The sequence below is a fragment of the Macrobrachium rosenbergii genome, chromosome 27 (genome assembly GCF_040412425.1).
Source record: "Macrobrachium rosenbergii isolate ZJJX-2024 chromosome 27, ASM4041242v1, whole genome shotgun sequence".
Taxonomy (NCBI): Eukaryota; Metazoa; Arthropoda; class Malacostraca; order Decapoda; family Palaemonidae; genus Macrobrachium; species Macrobrachium rosenbergii.
The window spans coordinates 21852030-21868508 of record NC_089767.1 but is presented as its reverse complement, the minus strand read 5'-3'; the positions used below and the strand labels follow the sequence as shown (position 1 = coordinate 21868508).

Here is a 16479-nt window from a genome sequence, read left to right as displayed (position 1 = left end):
TGGATATAATTATAACATCTTTAGGCCTATCTAGAACTCACGTGAAGTTGACTGAATTGGCCAAAATCTTCAGGACTTCGATAAGCGGCCCACTAAGAATTTTGGTGGGATCTCGACTGCCATCACTGATGTACTTTGCTTTTCTCATGATAAGAGGGGGATATATCTCTGCTGTCAGTTTCATGTGGGCGCCATCTGCTAATCTGAAAAAATGTTAACAGTTCGATAGATAGTTGGATATAGGGTCACTGGATTATTATTATTATTATTATTATTATTATTATTATTATTATTATTATTATTATTATTATTATTATTATTAACCAGAATGAGATAGCTAATATATTAGCACATTTTTTCTGTTAAAGAAAGGTAATATATGAAACGTTATTGCCTAACTTTTGAGGTTCTAAAGAAAAATTAAACATTTAAATACTCATTTCAGTTAGTGGTATTTAATCAGCCTTTCAGGTAGACGTACAAAACACAGCTAAAAATAAAAAAAAAATGAAAAGCTAACTGACAGAGTTTTACTGAACGCCATTTAGACCTACTCGGGCTTTCCCTGAGAGAAAAACGTCTAGTTTCTACTATTATACAAAAGTTTGAGACTTGAAACGTCGTAGACATTAATCAGTTTTATATGCTGCTTAAGAAATGAATAAATATCGCCAAAAAAATTTTACCACTGATAAAATACACCATTGCCATTTAAAGTCAAATTCAAGGAAGACATTTCTAAGAACGAACTTTACGCAGAAAAATAAGTAAGTACATAGACTGAAACGCTAGAAAAATATGAGCATACTAAGTATAAAAGTTTACTTTGGTCATTAGACCTTTTTCAAGTGAAAAAAGACAAGACGAAAGAACTATTAATAAGATCCCGAAACTGAGAAATTGATGATTTACCTGTCAAACTTTTCCGGAAACATGGGATATTTTGTCTTATATTTCACATCTTTGTGTTGGGCCCAGTTAGCCAGTTCTAGCACACGACGGCTGTAAGGTATATAAAAGAATACTCTACACCTAAGGAGGAAAAAATAACATTAGTTTAAGAAAAGAGTACATTAGAAAGTGGTGAAATTTATGATGAAGCACGAATTCATCAGGCGTGCATGAACATGTAACATGAAACAATTATATTTCATTTTGTTAGATATCCTTTTGGAGATAAACTTTTAAATGTTTTCATTCTTATTCGTAAAACGTTACAGAACCCTGGACTGGTATTGCTTTATCATTAGGTAACAGATTACAGTTTATTATTTCTTGTCTATACTGTAGTTTGTCTTGAGTATAATTTTCAAACGACATGCCTCATTTTTCAAAACTCTAAAGAAAGGCAATTCTGTACTGAACAGTCGGGGAAATGGAACTGGAAAAAAGAGGATGCATGCATCTTCATCTCCAAAGATTGACATTATATAAATATTATATTTATATATATATATATATATATATATATATATATATATATATTTATATATATATATATATATATATATATATATATATATATATATATATATATATAATGTATGTATGTGAACTTGAAAATATAGAATAAGCTACGAAAGTACTTGTTCAAAGTCCCGGTTTTCACTCACCTTCTAACGTGAATTTTATAATAATATATGTATGTATACAGATTCAAATATACTTGTAAAAAAACATAGAACCACTCACCCTTTAATGCCAGCCTTGGTTTCATGCGTAAGGATCATACAGTTGATTTTGGAAAGCACTTCCCTTATGGGATTGAAATGGAATATGGAAAGCCTTGTGACCACAAGGAGTCTCGTCGACCAGACTAAGACGTTATCGCCAAAAAAGGATTCCAGAATAGATGATATGAATCCACTGTCGTCACTTGCTACAACCAAGTAGGGATACTTGGCGGATCGGTGTAACTAGATTGGTGGAGAATGCGTGAGTTTTTGTCATTCATTTCATATGGTTATAATGGAGCGTTAAGCGTGCATTGATTAATAATAATATTTCATTTTTTTTTTATCAAAAAGAAAGTACGCATTGCTTTCCAAAGACATCGATTACGTTCCAATTGCTCATTGTTTTCTAAAGTAGTTTGTTTCCGTTTGGTGGATTCTTTACCTTATGATTTAATTACAAATGACTGATCGACTAAAAAATGGAATTCATTCCTAAATACCCCTTGGGATGCGTAAGCAGTAAGCTCGATCTTTTTACTGCTATCTTATTAAATACTAAATCGTAAAATTTCACATAATTTACCTAGAAAATAATAAAAATACCACCATATGTTTTGAACTAAAACTTAAGTTTCCTTTTCTTAGCGAATAATTTTTGAGAAACTTCGAAAATCGGTTCTAACTCACCATCTTTATTCACATAAACCTCTTGTGCTTTTTATTAATTAGATTATGTTTTAACTAATTTTCACTTCCATTTGCAATAGAAATAATATTTTATTGCACTGGTTATTTTCAGATGTTTTTTTATTTCGTCATTGTTCATACTATACTTATCACCTTGGGAACCTAGACTTGAGATAAATTTAACATATAACTGCAGTGCCCTTCTCCCCTCGTCCTCTATCCAAATGAGAAGAAAACAAGGAAAAGTACCCTTCGGTTAAGCAAAGCGCTCGCGCTCGCGCGCGCGCGCACACACACACACACACACACACACACACACACACACACACACACACACACTCTGTCTTTATGCCTTTGTATGTTTTCCAGCACGCCTGGAGTTGAGTTATAGTGCTCCTGCCTCAAGAGAGTTCCTTGTGTCCAGCAACTTAGAATTTTCAAGGTAGAAAAAAGGTCATTTTTTGGAAATTTGGAAGGCCTTTTCCCGAAATTTTATATTCCTAAAAGTATATTGGAACTGGTTTATCAGAATGGCATCAACGTTTCCGAAAGATCTCTTGTAGCTAATGCTACTGGTAAAAAACTTATATAACCATGATAAGATATAAAATCGTTAACTGATGAAGAATCACCGCATTGCCCAAAACCCTTAAGTCACATTTAAATTCCTTCAAAAAGCAAAAATTTGAATAGTAAGTGAGATTGTTTTTTAAGCAAGAAAATAGTACATATTTACCCGACGTAGGCTTGAAGCAAGGTCGCCTAAATATGAGGCTTTGGTCGATTTTGGTTCAAATACGGCAACTCCAGAATGGGTTTGAAGTTTTCTTGTAAGCTGTAAATGTAAATCAAGATCGTGTAACTAGGGGATAAATCTAAAACTTAGACCCTCTGTAAATGCGAGAACAAACAACTATATTTTAAACATATCAAGAGTAAATAGGAAAAAAATACATGAAATGAGAATGATTTGAAAAATCAATAAAATACACTTCTTTACATAAAATTAGTAAGCAAACGTTTTCTACTAGATTAGAATCATGTATATCAAGTACCAAATCGGAAAATTGATAAGCAAAGGTACTGACTTATTATAATCAAGCGAAAACAAACCCACAAGCAATGTACTCATGGAAAGCCAGAACAGGAAGAGAGTAGTTCTGAAACTTGACTTCTCATCATGAATTAGGTTGGTTGGGTGAGTGTCTCTCGCTGTTACTATTCACACTATAACCTTTTTCACAGGAAGCGAAATTAAACAGAAAAGAATAACTCAGATATCCTTACAGTAGCAATGAAGCACAAACAACTCTACATACTGCTAACACATGCTGATTAGAACACGAGCACATGGAAATTTGCATAAAAACGTATACACAAAAAGTAGTAAGACACTGGATACTTATGATTAAATAAGCTTAAAAGTGTGCAGTGGACACAGATATGCATATAGAAAAAACTTGTGATACGAAAGGTGCAGATGGAAATAAAGAAGAACCTTAAAAATCGACGCGTGATGGATTGTTGCATCAGTTATGATGCTCAGAGAGGAATCGTTAATTCCCGAAGCCACGAGAACAGCTTCTGTCGCTTCAGCGGCATCGTTCAACACGTCCACCGGACCTACGGGAATGGCATCTCACGTAAATAGAAAACGAAATAGTCTAAGTACAAGGACCTCATTTGCACCAGAAACGAAAACTCTTCCCAACGTTTCCTTGATGTAACATTTGAAAGAGTTTGCGATGAAGTCTTTTTAAAAATTGGAATTTGACGCGTAAAATGTGTTTTCATCGCAATATTCATTTAAGTGATCATATACAGCAAAGAACAGATAACGTCTAACTTTAAAGAATGTATGAAAGAATCTCAAATTTACCTGACTAAATAAGATTATGCATCGGCGAAAGGAAAATTTATTTTTCCTAAATTTTATTACAGTGGCTTTCCATTTTATGTTACTAAGAACAGTAAACTTAGTCTGATGTATTCTAAGGTAGCTACAAAATGAAATTTCAAACTAAAGTAGTATAGCCAGATTCACTCTGTTAGACTTTAAAGGATCATATTTCTGTAATAATATTTACAGTGATAAATGCATTGATAAGGCCATAAAGGATCATATTTCTGTAATATTTACAGTGATAAATGCATTGATAAGGCCATAATAATTTAGCAGTCTTTCATTTAAATCAAGTAAAATGAATGACAACTCACCCGGACTATGTTTATAAAGTCCTTCAGTGACAGTGCCCAAGGTAGCCATTGTCAAAAAAAGATTTCTCATCATAACTATCGGAACCTGTTAATAAACAAAATAATCCATTATCTCCAAATACACATTCGCCTTTCATCTAAACATATTTCTCTAAACTTAAAGGCACAGGAAAGTATAACTCATACTCGATCTATATGTGTGCGATTCAGTTAATGGCACACTGCAACTTACGGGAAATGATTTGCAAGCTTTGGAGATGTTTTTTTTTTATAAGTTATGGGTTTTATTTTTAATTCTCTAGTCCTGTTTTTTTGGATGACTGGAATCAAGGTTAGTATGAGAAGTCATAGGGTCCAGGTGCAGAATACGTCACGTTAAAGCAACAATGATGATAAATAAGCAAAAAAAGCCAGCAGGAGCTTATATTGTATATATTTATATATTTATATATAATATATATATATATATATATATATATATATATATATATATATTATTCACATACATATATATATATATACATATATAAAGTCACGACAGAGGAATTGCATATTGAGCTTCAGGAAAACTGCTAATTATTTTCTTGTGCCATATGTCTTGAAAGCACAGAAGCATGTATCGTCTCCAGAGTACCCAGAAAGATGCCTAAACAAAGTTTGCGTTGTAGGCAGCCGATGTATGCCATTATGGTGTATCCGGCATTACAGTTAAATGGCCAGGTACCGGCTTTGTTTTGATACTCTGAAATTCCTTCATGATGCAAAACCCAATCATCTTTACAGGAACTAGACAAGACCACCACACAATACCACTTAAGCCAATATAAGTGACTGGAGATGCTAGTGCTTTGCTGTTTTGGCATAGTCCGAAGGTCCTCTCACCTTTCCGTAGGGTGTGGGAAACCAAGACTGGCTTTTTGTACTCCGTTCATCAAAATCTGATCAACTATTCTAAGATATTCTGTTAATATTAAATACATTCACACAAACACACACACACACACACACACACACACACACACACAGGCATTGCTGAACACATGACTAACTTCTCAGTACGCTGAGAAGGCAATAAAGGCTCTTGAGCTCGAGTCAAGAGAGAATATCGATAGCTCAATGACTTCTTCAGTTATTCATTTTTAAGATCGGAATTTGGATCCGTACATTACACTCAGGTGTTTACTACCATTCCAATACATAAACAGCACGTATCAAATAGTAAGACATACAGTTATGACAGGGAAATACACAGAAGATAATTAGGATCGTGATGTAAAAATACCCAACATCGACATGGTGAAATGATAAACGCTTTTTGTACAGCAGTTTAAATAAAAGAGAAAAGCTGCACCACAGAAAGTAAATATGGGAGTCATAGAAGGTAAATCTACCTCTATAGATTTTGTTGTGTACATTTTGACTCTAAGCAGGCTTTCACCGTTCGTAAATGAAAGGGTTAAAAAACAACGCATTACTTAGAAGTCTATTCCATGATTAATACCGATGTAGTAGCAATACCTATAACACTTGAAGCAAAATGATTTTTGCGTTTTCAACTTGCACACTGCATACAAGGATATCTGTGCATACAGCTACTGCATATGCCAACATACAGTTAGTTTTATATCGAGAGAGAGAGAGAGAGACAGACAGAGGAAATCCTTTGAAAAGCTATTCAAGGGATTATCGAATTCATGAGACAGAAAATGAAAAAAAATTAAGTTTTCATCGTTTTAATAAGCATTGAAAGTGTACATATCACCCGTTTTCCCGAAAGGGCTATTCCCTACTGCTGGTAAATGTTTGCCTTCCCGGTCCAAGTAATTTGGATCCCAATTCTGTAACGGATAAATCTGACTGTGCATCTGACTGGATGGCTGCGGAGGACACGAATGAAAGCCGACGCATCTCGTGGCACAATGATCATTCGGTTGGGGAGGAAAATGCTGAAAGCTGAGGGAGTACTTCTTGTTCGATCTGGAGTCCAGCGTTCCTTTTTCTCGCCAGCTTCGGATCCATCTGTATACTGTGCCCTGGCTGGTGCCAATCATCACAGAGATACAGCGCACCGGCATCCCCGAGAGCCACATCCAGATCATCTTGGATCGGTCTTGCACGCTGGTGCGCGCCATCTTGCGTTGTGTCTGCATGAGATGCCTGTGGCAGGACATATCGGTATCAGTACAGTTAAGATCTCTAACTTTGATTTCATCGTTAAAGCTAGATTATACTTATCTGATAGAGACTGGTAACACCAGACATGGTTTGTGTGACAAGATAATAATTGGATTTCTTTATATAGATAGACAAAAATATTTATATATACCCTTATGAACAGGTTTTCCTAAGTGATGGCCACAAGAGTCCTCTGCGTGGCAAGAACTCACCAGTCTCATCACTACATGCTTATATATGACAAGCCACAAAATAAGATTTCCTTGTAGAAAACCAAAGGGAAAGAATTCAAGCACTGATGCTCCTTCCATCCTACTGAAAGCAAAGACAAATTTTTTGCATAAATTTTGAAGTTATAATATTTTAATCCTTTCATTCCTCGGGGTAGTTACATCTCGGGCACTTTTGTGAATAGTGCAAAAGCTATCTGCTTATTGGCTCTCACTGTAACCCTTTTTTATACTTGCAAATTTTGGTAGATACAAGTTTATTCAAGTGATGTTTGACAATATTAATCATGCACTGTTTATGCGAAGAAATCCCATTCTAGGGGTATTTTTTGTGCATAACAATTATTCTATTCTTTCTAGTACAACGTTAATCATATGTTTAATTTTAAATGCTGGGACTAAAGGGCATCCTGTAAAAGTTCTGTGGTTTATTATCGTGCAGTTTGCCAAACGTCATAATTATGCAGATTTCTAAGACACTTTTTTACAGTACTTTTTTTATTTAAAAAATGCCAAATTTTAGTGTACGCTTCCTTTAGTATACATTTCCTTTTAATAAAAAAATTAAAAATTTTCAAAATAATGTTAGAAAGTAATAATATGAATAGTGAATTATAAGCTGTATATTAGGTATTGGTCAGGTGCCAAAGATCGCTATCACGAATGTTCCATGACTAGCGATAGGACAACCTCTCTCTCTCTCTCTCTCTCTCTCTCTCTCTCTCTCTCTCTCTCTCTCTCTCTCTCTGTATTAAGCGTAGGACCACTATTTATTCATCCAAGCTTTTTTTACAACTATGTATATTCTTGAATTATACTTGATTCCGAAAACTCTGAACACCAACAGTTAAATAATCATCGTTATATGGTCTTGTCGTCTGATATCCGGTAAATTTTGTTAAGAGGGTTTATAAAATGTGCTTAGACAATGTGTCTTATGGTCATTGGGTCTCGGTTTAAGTCAATTAGAGACGGTGTCTTTTGTAGTCTTTTTTTAGCTAAATTACCGCGCATATGACCTGGGGAAGTACGTGGCCTGCACCTGGACACGTGTAAAATTTTCGTATCATGGCAAAAAAATTGTAAATACAAGACCAAATGAGATTTCAAGATTATTTGTCTCCAAAATTCAATGGAACTTATCATGTCATTTATATTTTTCCTGATTTTTCGCTGGAACCAAGTAAATACTGAGTATCACTTCCATCTTTGTTCTATGTATTCTTTCAGATTTTAAATATATGGTGTGCACTCTTAATTTATGCAATAGGTCCGAGTCTGTTCCAATATAAATTATTGTTTCTTCACAGCTTTGAAAAATGGACATAGGCTGTCTTGAAACGTTAGCCTCACAAAAAGTGTGCAAAGAACATTGAAAATGTCATTCTCCCTTCATATGCTAAGGTTGTTTTGAATTTAAATATATATATATATATATATATATATATATATATATATATATATATATATATAATGAGTATATTATAAGTATTTTAATACGACTATACGTGCAAAGCTTGTGGTTAAAGGCAAGAATACGGTCTATATACAGTACTTTTTCTCAATTGTACTTGTCCTGCTCTTATAAAGACACAGCACTCTTAAACTACTGACAGAAGAAACATAAAATTTTCTTACGAATTGGTTAGTGGGAGCTAATTATCTCAGTCATTAAAAACTGAGGCCAGCAAGCGAAAATTTCAGTATTAACTTTGCGGAGAATTTCTGAAAGAAAATGAAAGACACATGGTCATTGTCAGCTGCAATTTGCAGAAAAGCAATATATCGCAGACCAAATGGCATTTGTCCATTATCTCATTATCTTCTATCTTTCTAATTGCTTTATGTGGTTAATATAAGGCTCATAGTTAATCAAGTGGAATGATCGTCTCGGATGTCACCTTTGTACGAAGATCAAAATGACTGAAGTATTTATCCTTGGTAAGGAAAGAAATTAAATACCCTAAGTAAATCAAAAAGCTAAAACAGTAACATGAAAGCTTCCCCGCCAGACATTAATCACTTCAAGAAAAGTCGGTCAAAATATCTGTCATCTTTAACGACCTTTGAATGTCAACAAACGATGAAAACATTAGGCTTGACTCTTCCTCCCTCCCTCCTCTCAATCCAAAAGGCAGCAGTTTTCTGAACAAGTAACAAGCAATACGGATGAAGACAAGCAAGATATTCAGTTATGAGGGAAATTTTCAGGCGCAAAGAAATACTTATAATATAGGCAGTTCGAATGTTCTTGACGTATAATGCTAAAATCCAAAATATAATTGCATATATATAAAAAAAATATACAAATACGTAGATATGCTTAATTAATGATTATGAAATGTACATACAGACACACCTGAAGTGGTGTCACTTACACAACTAATCACAAATCACAACACTTTCATACACTTACACAAACTATATATTATATATATATATATATATATATATATATATATATATATATATATATATATATATATATATATATATATATATATTACATATATATATATATACTGTATATATTATATATATAAATATATATATATATATATATATATATATATATATATATATATATATATATATATATATATATATATATTATATATATAAATATATATATATATATGTTATATATATAATATATATATATATATATATATATATATATATATATACACATATATATGTGTGCGTGCGTGTGTGTTAACGTATTCTAAAAGAATAGTCGAATAACTAAAAGAATACTTTGAAACTACGGGGTGAATATGTATAAAATGAAAATTTGTTAGGTCTTTACATGTACACAAAACTTACATATTGAAGGGCTGCTAGTAAATGACAACCCTAAAGATTCCAGTTTACCTGTTAACACTTTCCAAGGAAGAAACCTGCGAAGAAACGCTTCCTTAAAGACGTAAGACTCCCTGATGAAATCTGAATCTCCCCAGCATCACACCTCGACCTCCAAGTGAGTATGTGCAGGGCGAAGTTATCCCAGCATCTGAGAAGAGAGGTGTTGCTCAGCCCGTTATAGTATACGACCCTCGCCAACGGCAGAGGTGCGAAAGAGCCAAAAGCCAATGGAAAAGCAGCCGTCAGTCGCCTATTGGTTGCAGAAACTGGTACTTGGAAAGCGACAGCATTCTTTATCAATAGTACACAACGTTAAGAAAACGGGACTGGTCTTCGAGCGAGAAGCGATTAATAGGGTGACAGTGGAAACGGAATTCAAGTTACGGTGGCTGATGTGTAATTTTGTTGTTATATATTCATCAGCACATCGTCTCTCTCTCTCTCTCTCTCTCTCACACACGAACGCATACACAAAATCCTCGTCACTGTCTTCAATTTCTAACGAAATATATCTCTCTCTTGAAATTTATGAAATGTAAGAATAGCCGGCTAAAATTCACCTTTTTCTCATAAGTATTTACCATTCGAAGAAGCAAATTTGAAATTACAGAAAACGTTTAAATCGATGGATTTAGTGTAAAGTATGTTTTTTTATTTCCAAATAAAGATAAAAGAAATTACGCAGTTGAGATTTTTAATTAAAATTTTGACTCGCTTGAAATGCCGCTAAGTTTCCTTTTTGTATAAGTGATATAACAGATTTTTAGCTTTCACGTGACATCTGTCTATATGAATTATCGTTTATAAACGTCATGATAGGCTTTTTACAAAATTTTTCCACATCTCTATAAAATTCTCATTATTAAAAATCTAGGATGTGATCCAAGACTTAGAATGGCAACAGCCTAAACAAAGGACTGTTGAATTTTAATTTCTCATAAAAATTATTTAAAAATGAGCATATTCTGACAAAGGCATTAATGAAGAAAATGAGATTTTATTGCTTATGTTTTGGGATCAGCTTAAGTCACTTTTTTGAGCTATTACTCAAGACTCCTTGGACACGAGTACGTGCCTTACATCATTAAAAAAAAAAAAACTAGTAACTCCTCGATGAAGAAAAATAACGAATACTTAACAATTAAAGGCACTGATTTGTTTCATATTTTAACTGGGATTTATACGCACATACCTTGTTGTTTTGTGTATATAAATCCCAGACAAAATGTAAGGGTTAGTGAAATAGGGCAGTAACTTCATAATGTATGCAGTAAATTTAGTAAATGACGTCATCAACAGCGGGAAAGAAGGGACTGTCGAGAAGTTGTGTTTTTCCCTAAAATTGTCCGGTATTTCTGTCAATTTCGCTGTGTTTCTTACAACGAAGATCCTTTAGTAAACAAGACGTCAGGATATCGCTCTTTCCTTTAAACAAAGGCCGGGCTTAATCAGTTTAGTGGTTCTCGTAGGGTTTGGTCATTTTTCAGGATGAACAGTAGGGGGACCAGAAAACATCAAAACTGAATCCCCTTGGGGAACATCAAGTTTTATTTTTCGCACAGGAACTCATGGGGAGTTTTAGATTTAGTGATTTTTCCATCACTATCATCCTTCAGGTTCATTTGAGCTCTGTTAAGATTCTTATTAGCTGTTTTTCTGACTTTACCTAATTCCAATTTAAATTATGCATGCATTTCTCTACTGTTAAGTTGTGGGTAGGGTTTGGTGATTTTTACACAGGAACTCTTGGGGAACATCGAGTTTTGGGTAGGGTTTGGTGATTTTTACACAGGAACTCTTGGGGAACATCAAGTTTTGGGTAGGGTTTGGTGATTTTTACAGGAATTCTTGGGGAACATCACTGATTGCCAGTAGTAAGTGACTGGTCCCATCATCCCACATCAAGACTGCTCCCTTAGACAAAATTTCTTAAAGCTTGATATTAAACCAGATCTGTATACACCATTCAAGGACACCCTGAGACTCAAGACTATGTATAGAGGGTAATTAGTACTTTATTCCAATTCCTTTTAGTTCACTATTAAACAATGCTAGTGTAATTTGTACCATTGTCTGTTTAATTTGTAAGATTTCCTTATTACAGTGTACATCAACTCTCCGTAAACTTTTGACATTTGCTCTCTTTGATCTACTTCATTTTTCCTTTTCAGACTTTTTCATGGAAAATTTCATAAGTTTTTCTTCAAATGAGTCAGGAAAGTGTATGAGCATCACTGCTACTTGATAAAAGAAAAAAAAGTTCTCAGCGAATACTGTGCTCTGTTTACCCTTATATATAAATTGAGGGCGACGATGAACGTAAATGATCAGGCGGCTGGAAATTTTGACGTCAACTATTTTTATTTTTTAGTATTTCTATTATCATTCTTACGCATTAATGTCATGTACTTGTAAGGCTTATCTCCACTTTACAGATTCCCAAGCAGATACAGAGAATGTAGAATAAACTACGAAAGTACTTGTTCAAAGTCCCGGTTTTCACTCACCTTCTAACGTGGATTTAGTGATATTCCCAAGCACGCTATTTTTCCATTTCTTGTATTTTCAGACTATATTGATAGCTATATATATATATATATATATATATATATATATATATATATATATATATATATATATATATATATATATAGTGGTTAGACCAAGAAAGTCTTTATATATATATATATATATAGTTATATATATATATATATCAGCAACAGAGAGAAGACCATGCATGGTGTTTGAAATTAGTTGGCCCCCATTTCCTCAGAACAAATGGAAAAATGACATTATGAAGTTTTTCTGCTATAGCCTATCTCCAGGTACATTATTTTAAGTTTCTATTAAACTATTTTTCATTTTACATGTCTTGTATTTTCAGACTGAAAAGTGACGGAGTTAGATACAGCCATGGCTAACGACTCGGAGAAAATCAGATGGATTGACCAAATATGGGCTATAACCTTCAGAGAGGCCAGGGATGCTGAGGCGTATCCTTCATTTCATGTTCCTAGATAGCTAAATACATTAAAAAGATGAATCTTTTGTTTTTGTTAAAAGAAACTGGAACAAAAATCCATATGACTGTCATAGCTGAGGCAGTGGGTAGACCAAGAAAGTCTTTACGTAAATTGGCGCTTGAACTAGAAACAAAAAGGGAAAAGAAGAGAAGTTATTGTGCTGTATATCGTGAGTTGAAAAAATCTGGTATCAAGCCATTCCATGTTATCAGCAATGTGTGTGTGTGTGTGTGTGTGTGTGTGTGTGTATGTGTGTGTGTTTGTATATCAAACATCACTCAGCAACAGAGAGAAGACCATGCATGCACTGGTTTTGTGGTTCATTTCTTAAAGACTGGGATGAAGCTGACTTTCTCCATGCTGCCGCATCAGATGATTTTTCTTCATATACACAGTCAGGAAGCCTGATACCCTCTTATAATGTCTCTAAAGAAAAATATATATGCCACAACCCCATTTATTTCAGACAACAAGTTTTCAGCCAAACTTAAACAAATAATTGAACAGGAATTTGGCTGCCTTAAGATATAATTAATTCCAATTAATCCACTCAAGATTGGTGTATTCTTTGGCTACTAGGATAAACTGCAGACCGTTATGAGATTAACATTATTTATAAATTCTAGTGCCCGGGAATTACTTTTTGTTAGTCCACAGCATGGGAACACACCCACATTAGGAAAATTTGTAAACAGAATGCCTTAATTTTGAATGAAGAAACTTGGTATCTGTACTCTGTATAAGGAAATGAGTTGGCTTCCATTATCATTTGATTATTCAAAACGTCATCTACATTATTTGTGTTGCTGCATTTTGAACAACGTAAAAAGTATAGTGTAGTATATTTAATTATCGATTTTCTCAACAATAACACAAAAAGGGTGATTTAATGAGATCGTTCATTTATGAATTCAGATCAGAGTACGGTGTGAATATTTCCAAAAGATGAAACATTATAATTACTCACTTGATATGAAAAATATTCAGCTCCTTGGTCAAAAATAGCGAGCTAAATATATACCTAGCTCTTAAAAGGACCAGAATTCCATTCCCTGTAAATAGAAAAGTAATACATATACTGTAACTTTTAAGTGGTTCGTTGTATGCGTAAAAAATCTGTAATTAATGCGGTCTGAACATGCGCATTGCAATATCAGTGAAATGCAAAAACAGCAAGGAGAAGCACGAAACTTACAAGTATATCAGAACATGATGATTCTTTACGTGTACAGTGTTACACTGGCAACATGACTTGGAGCAATTGTATTGTCCCACCTACAATAGTTGACTGGGAAGGAAATGAGAAATGGCGTTATCGTTCGGAACTTACCCAGAGATTACTAAGAGATAATGACAGCTGAACCAGTATTTTCTCTCAAGCATGAACGCAGAAGGTAAAGTCGCGCATTCCATTCTTGATCCGCTGGTGATAAAGACCACTTTCAATTACCCTCAAAAACCTACAGAGCAAAATTAAGAGAAAGATGAATGAAGTCATACCGAGAAATGTTAGAGAAGGATTCATACCATAATTCAAGGCAGTGGTCAGAACGAGGTTTTGTTTCCAGTTTTCAATATTTTGCTTAAAAGCTTGCAAGTGTCGCATTTACGTTTCAGCTCACATATTTCAGAAGCAGGTTATGATAGAATCAGTTGTATTGAAAATACTCCCAACGCAGGAAAAAATATAATGTTAAATGTCTTAGTTGGTTTCTAAGTAAAAAATGACGTATACTATAAGAAATACGACTAAAGCCTACTATGATATGATTCTTAAAGTATCTGCATTATAATTTCGACTTTGCACTCTTCGTGAATGAAGATAACAGCGCTGAAATATTCTCACAATCTCGCATATGGGTGAAACACTTGTTGCCAAATCTATATTTAACCCAAATATGGAAATTTTAGTTTCTACTCAAATACCCCACTTAGCAAAGTGAATTTAGTGACAGACTCTTCATTTGCCTTTAAAAGAATAAAGATGATCTTTTTCAAGAAAAACTATCTTGGAAAAGTGGCCATGTTTGCGATGTAACCAATGGAAAATGATGTTGAGCGCACTTAAATATTCAGATATACCGTTAAAAAAAAAAAAAAAAAAAAAAAAAAAAAGTTTTAATTTTTCAATATACAGTGAAACTGTTAATCAGGACACGTCTTGTTTTTTACCAAGTACGGCTTATCAGTGAAGGAAAACAGTTCAGTTATATTTTGGATATGATGCATTCAATTTTGTTGTAAAATTACGATAATAATGTTGGGTTTTAAATCAACAAAGCATGACCTTCGCAATTAAAATTCATTACAGTTTGTAGAGGCCACGTAACACAATCACCAGAGACAAATTACTCTCACAATCAGTTACCTTTTAAGAGCTGGAGCAAGGGGACTGAACTTTTGGGTACCCATGTCAGTCATCAGAGGGAAAACACGCTCCTTTGAGAGGTAAAATAAGCAAGTTCCTGAAAAAACAAAGTATCAATATGATGCAAAATGGTAATGTAGAAATTTGTGGGCCTTTCCGTCTGCTAGTTCTTTGAAGACCCCGGTCTCGATGCTCTGTCAAGATGATACCAGTATGTGGCAAAATAGTATCAGATGATCTTTCCGTTGCAAATGGTATGTGCGTATTAACTGCCATAAGTGTGCTTGTTTATGAGAGAGAGAGAGAGAGATTGGGGAGGGACTCCATAATATAAGAATGCTGATAAAATGTCCATTCATATAGGTCACTGTTTCTAATAAATAATGTCCATTATAGACCCACAAATTCCACGGCTCCAGTTAGATCTTTAAACCTGCAACGTCTCTTATCCATCCTTTGTTTGACTGAACGATAATACAATAATTCACTCTGTTTCATGTAAATGGTTGTGGGTGTATGGAACGGATAAGAAATCATTCTGGACTCACTGGCGCATAACTTTACCCTTCTACTATAAAGCCAACGCATCTTACAGAAAACGATTTATTGCTAAAAACAGAGTTTTGATACACTTGCATATATATTACAGGCTTCATTGTTTTATATTATCAATAAACTCAAGAGTTTTAGTGAATATTTGGAAATCAAACGACTAGACATTCGTTTAGGAAGAACGTAAGAAAATATCCTTACATATAAAATCTGTTGGTAAGAACGCCCGACACCGATGACCGCAGAGTCATCGAGCACTACTCGAACTGAATGGTAAGGCTGGCATTCGTAACGGACGATCAGAAGGTTCCCAGCGTAGCTCTCTGTCACGACCAGCAAAGCTGTTATCCACGTTCCTACGAGAATGGTTCTTGAAACCTCTTCAACAGATTGATCTCGCAGGCCTGCAATGACTTCAACAGCTTTTGTGTAATGATTTCAACAGCTTTTGTGTGACATAAGCTTTATTCAACTTAGCTTTTGTTTTTCATGACAAAATTCAGAAACTAATGAAGAAGACATCTGGACACTTATTGCAAATGGCTTCATATTCATATTCTTTACTATTTTGTTTATTGTTACATTAACCCCTAAATTAAAAGAAGATGACCTCGCTATAGGGAGGAAATTGTTTTGTTAAAAAGAGCATTTGGAGTCTTTGATGTCAATGAAAAAAAAAGCATATT

The 16479-nt window shown here is 34.1% G+C and overlaps 1 protein-coding gene across 1 annotated transcript in view; it reads left to right on the top strand.

Annotated features, from left to right (window-relative positions):
* Nucleotides 1-16479, top strand: part of LOC136853477 (uncharacterized) — an 82286-nt gene that overhangs the window by 25954 nt on the left and 39853 nt on the right. The window lies entirely within an intron of this gene.